At 43.1% G+C, this 5,414-nt stretch overlaps 1 long non-coding RNA gene across 1 annotated transcript in view; it reads left to right on the top strand.

The window, feature by feature from the left end:
- Nucleotides 1-5,414, top strand: part of LOC121651629 — an 18,033-nt gene that overhangs the window by 1,242 nt on the left and 11,377 nt on the right. The window contains exon 2 of the long non-coding RNA XR_006012456.1: nt 1,029-1,035. This is a non-coding gene — a long non-coding RNA (uncharacterized LOC121651629). The remainder of the gene's footprint in view (nt 1-1,028; nt 1,036-5,414) is intronic.

Below are 5,414 nucleotides of genomic sequence, written 5' to 3'. Positions count from 1 at the left end.
CCCAAAACTCCCCAAACACACCCGACTGTGTGTTTGCCTCGGAACCTGAAGCAAACAGCAGCTCCTTGTACAACTCACAGATCTCCCGGTAGGCCATCCCTTAATTAACTTACTTGGGGGGGGCCCAATCAACAAATAAGCAAGCACTACACTATTGAGATATTCAACAAACCAGTAACAGTCTCAGTAGTTTGGAAGAATAAGTGATAGCTAAATGCAGAAATTATCAACTCACTCCTTCCATTGGTCCGGCCGCCCAGCGAGTTACTTTACAATTCGTCTGTCGTAGAATGCCTGGGCGTCCTCTGGGGTGTCAAAAAAGTAGTTTTCGCCGTCAAATGTGACTCGGAGTCGGGCTGGAAAAAGCAGACGAAACTGTACTCCTTTTTGGTAAAGAGCTCGTTTAACGTCATTGAAGGCAGATCTCCTCTTCGCAAGTGTGGCGCTGAGGTCTGGATACACCCTTAGAGTGGAGCCCCTGTACTTCACCTCGTGCTGCCTGGACCATCTCAAAGCAGCATCCTTCTCCCGGTACCGATGGAAGCACAAAATGAAGGGTCTTGGAGGTCGTCCTTCCGCAGGTTTAGGTCCCGCTGCACGGTGCGCTCTATCCAGCTCCGGCGGGTTCGGGAATACGTTATCCCCCATGACCTCCTTCAGTAGCTCCGAGATGAAAGAGTTAGGATTATGACCATCCTCGCTGCCCTCAGGTAGGTTCAGGATTCGTAAGTTAGCTCTGCGGGATCTGTTTTCCAAGTTTTCAAGGCGATCCAGCAGGGTCGCGTTCTGTGCTTGGAGGGATTTAACAGTCGCTTCAGCAGCACAGATCCGTTCGAAGTTATCTCCCGCTAAGTTTTCTGCTGCGACTAGTCGGCCCTGGAAGGAGCTGACTTCATCCCGTAGCCCGTCCACCGAAACTTGTAAGGGCTGGATTAACTCTTGAATTAATGTGGCCATATCATCTTTAAGGTTAGCACGTTGCTTAGCTAGCTCTGTGGTCAGCTGTGTAATTGAGATGGAGTCTCCAGGTTCACTGTCGTCGGGTTTCTCAGTTTCCGACGCGGCTGCCAAAGTTGCTAGCTTGCTAGCTATGCTAGTTTGTCGCTTGGTTGAAGTCGAACCCTTTAGTGACTTAGGGTTAGTATTGGCCATCTTGCTGTTGTAGCCGCAAAAAAAAACAAAAACAAAACAACAACCTCGAAGCTATTACCGTGTTTGTTATATGTAAAATCGTGTATTATTTAACTTGCATCAAGTATAAGAGAGTTGGTCGGGAGCCCCTTTACCCAACGTCCTGCTCCTACATCGCCAAACCGGAAGTCCCTACCAGAGTCCGTTTCTAAGAAAAAATAATTAAACCCTGCAGTGCTGGCTGAGCTTTAACAATGAGGTATCATCAAGATGTTGTTTGTGTTTTCTTTAACCCGTTAATGCATAAACCATAATAATATAAATAAAAAATTATACATAAATAAAATTAAATATATAAATAATATAAAGTAAAAAGTTAGCTGAAGCCAGACTGTAAAACCTACCGAGGCGTCTTTAGGATTTCTTATTTTTGGGCTGCAGCCATCAACCAAACAGCATTTACCTGAAGGAAAGTCTTGTGTGCAGAACTGGTGAAATATTTGTGCACTCGTTCCCCGTCTGACACACACACCTGCATGTACGTGCACAGCCTCTAAAACCTGCAGTGTGTCCGTCGTTGAATTATGAATGAATTTCAGGCTGACTGCTTTAAGCTCAGCACGAGTAATCTGCCACACACACACACACACACACACACACACACACACACACACACACACACACACACACACACACACACACCATGTTTTTAACTGCTTTCCATCATGCCTAAAGCAAAGCTGTAACGTCACCAGGAACACAGCAGTTATTTCTAATTTTATTGTTTTGGTTGCTCCAGAAACCAAAGCTGAATTATGCTGCGTCTGTCGATCAGAGACTTTTACAACATTTAGTGTTCTTGCTCTCCAGAGGACAATCCATCTGATCTTACTGTTGACAAGATGGCCGCCTCCATGTCTCTGTCCTCAGGACAGAAGCCTGTGGTCCAAATCTGGCTCCTGAAAAATTAAGCCACATTCTTCATGTACAACTTTCATTCCATCAGGACCTCCTCCGTCTCCATATTGATCTATTTAACCTTTAAAACTCCCCAGATCCCCCCGAGCGCCATCACTTCTATCATCAGCAGCATCTCAGGAGCGCCATCTGTGGAGGAAACTGCAGGAAACAGCACAAACACTGCCTATCGAATGTTCGTAAGAGTTCTTCTGAGTGTTGGAAGAATCTGTTCTTACATAAGAACATGTCCATGATATGAAGATTGTCCTGAAAGCCAGAATCTTTGTAAGAATGTTTGGTGAATGAAGCTAAGTTTCCTTGAAGCACTGCATGGAAATAACAAGCAGGCTCGTCGGGTTCAGTCCTCGTTCTCCAGGCTTAGATCCGTGTGTCCGTCCTCTCACAGGGAATCCCTGCTGACGGGACATTGGATATTTATTCTCTGAACTCAGCTTCGGGGTCGGGGTTCGTCCCTGTGAGCGGCGCTGATGGCTCGGCCTCCGCCTTCGCGCTTACTGTGAGAGCTGAACCTGAATCTGACTGTAGGGAGGACAAATCCACCCAAACCTGCACTTTTAAAGGCTTTTTGAATTTAAAGTATGAAAATCACAACATCAGTCATTTCACAGCAGGTTTGATCGCAGCTGGTGGAGCTTCATGAACCCTGGAAGAAGCTCTGATCTGATTGGCTCGTCTCAGAGTTCACCCACTCTCATTTACATGAGATCATGACATGAGCAGCCAGTCAAAAAACAGATAAAAAGAAAAATTCCCATGTCTGGATCAGGAAAACTGGCCGACCAGACAGGACAGGCGTATTAACACCAAACATGTCTTCCTTTCACTCCGGAGAGTAAAATGATCCGTCACCGTGAATTCCTTCCACGACTTCCGTGTCACATGATTATGTTAGCCAATCAGATGCCATGCTGATGATGCTAGTGTTAGCAATGACGATGCGTTTTAATATTTTCTGCTTTAATGCAGATTCTTGCACATTATGCTTTTATTACATTTATTATGTTAATAATTTACTATTAAAAAATGATAAAATAACCAATTACTCATTAAGTATTAACTGTTCCCAGGCAGCGAAACATGGCAGCCTGCGTCTCTCTAGTAAAAGATTTACTAGTGATGGGTAAAAGCAGAATAAAGTTTGTATTTATTATTATTATCATTATTAATAATATTAATAATAATGTTTTTTATATATTTGATAATATTTAATTTAAGAAATTTAAATAATCCAAATAGTCTGTAATCTATTTTATATTCTTAGTTTTATAAATATTTCCTTTAAGTATTTCTGTTCATGAGTTTTATTCATATTTCAGTTTGCTCTTAAAATAAAGATTTTAATGCATTCAAAGGGCAAAAAGTACTGGTATCGGTATTGATGAAAAAGTATCATGAACTGATGGTATCAGCAGAAGAAATGTAGGTAGAGAAATATGGAAACATAAATCATATTTTATTATTATTTTTTAAGCTACTAAAACAGAGACCTGCTGGCTTTGGTGCTTCAATATAAAAGAAAAAACTCACTATTGTGTAAAAAAAGAGCCGGCCAAGCAAAGCACAACGTCAGAGGTCAGAGGATGGTGGATACTGTAGATAAAGTGCTGATATTCTCAGGAAGTGCGATCAGAGCTGCTGTAACATCTCTAAAAGAAAAGAAGAAAGAAAGATGCTGGAGGGCTTATTGACAACCATGTGAAGTGTCTGGTCAGTTCCTGTGGGCTGAACTGTGAGAGGAGCCACATGCTTGTGGATCATTCATGGACTGAAGCAGCCGAACTGACCTGCGGTTGTTTAGATGTGCAGGCGCTGCTGCTTCCCCTGATGAACAACTCTCCCAAAAATGAATCTACCATTTCATGTCTTCTGGAATGTTTGCATCCCCCCGGAATTCTGTGCACACGTGCAGGCAGTCCACCCGACCAGAGGGCAGGGATGAGGACAGCAGCAGGTTGGCTTTGGTGTGTCATGATGAAGGCAGCGTAAATGTCCTGGACTGCTGGAAGCACTGCGCCCTTTGTAATGCTGTTGCACCAGCTTGTAATACAGCCTGTAGGATGGAGCCTCAGCTCACATGCAGCAACGGCTGAAACTGGCACGGACATCCAGATGTGAACATCCAGCCTTCAGACGTCGGAGGAAGTAAGAACCATGAGGTCTGTCCACGTAGAGAGGGGAAGCACAGTGTCCATGATCCTGGTTTTCTCTCTGGAGCCTCATTTCCACTCTGCATTTTCTCATAAACGTGCAATTATTTATAAATTATTAACCCTTAAACCTCCATCAGATTTCCCCGAGGTCCACCTCCTCCACCAGGAGTGGTGGTGTGTATCTCTGTGGGGTAAATGTGATTTTACCCTTTAGCTGATCTACGGAGGTTTTCCAGCATTTCTATCCCTTCCAGGAGGTTTACAATCCAGCCACTAAATGTAGTTTTATTCAGAGACTCTATCTGGTAAATCCACAATGATCCATGATAACAGCATTATTTATCACATTTCATCATAAAAACATCACCATCACTACTATGTTGCTAAGAGACCTGTATTTAGACCTGGACATGATGATGAAGCCACTTCCTGTCAGACTTTCCACCAATCAGAGAGCTTAGATTGACGGTAACGTCCAATCAGGAGCAGCCAAAGATCAACCAGTGAGCAGAAAGTTCTATGTGTGTGTGAAAAGAAGAAAAATAATGCTCCTCTATGGCTGGAATAAAGCCAAGAAGACGTTTCTGATGCACGGTGGCGCCACAAAGCAGCTGAGCTGGAGTTGGTTTAGTGAGGATAGCAGGTAAATAGTAGCAGGAATAACTGGAAATGAGGAAAAAGTGGAAACATGGAAATAGTTTCTGTTGTGTGTTTGTTTCAATAACAATATTTTTTCTCCTGAAAGCCAAGACTTGAGAGAACGATGAGATGAGAAAAGGTTTGGTCACTGTTGATCTGTGTGTTATTTCTACAAAGTTCTGTTAGTAATAAATTCTGCTTTCTTCTTCTGGTCGACCTTTATGCTGCTACATCTATTCATAAATTCATTTTACATCATTTTACCTCCCAGTCTGACAGCTGAGGCTGGAAACATCATGTGTGATGCTGACTGGGATCAAACATCCATTTTTTCCTCCAGATGTGATTTGCATCATTTTACAGAGGAACAGGATGTAATCTGATGCTCTGCTAATGTAACAGATGTTTCAGTAAATGATGTCCCGCTGCATGTGGTCCGATCAGCAACAAAACAACATGTCTGATCGCCGACAGAAGCAGCAGAAAACATGCGTCTGATTACCGATCAATAAC

Source organism: Melanotaenia boesemani, chromosome 13 (genome assembly GCF_017639745.1).
Source record: "Melanotaenia boesemani isolate fMelBoe1 chromosome 13, fMelBoe1.pri, whole genome shotgun sequence".
In the NCBI taxonomy this organism is placed as follows: domain Eukaryota; kingdom Metazoa; phylum Chordata; class Actinopteri; order Atheriniformes; family Melanotaeniidae; genus Melanotaenia; species Melanotaenia boesemani.
This window is presented reverse-complemented; position numbering and strand designations above follow the sequence as displayed.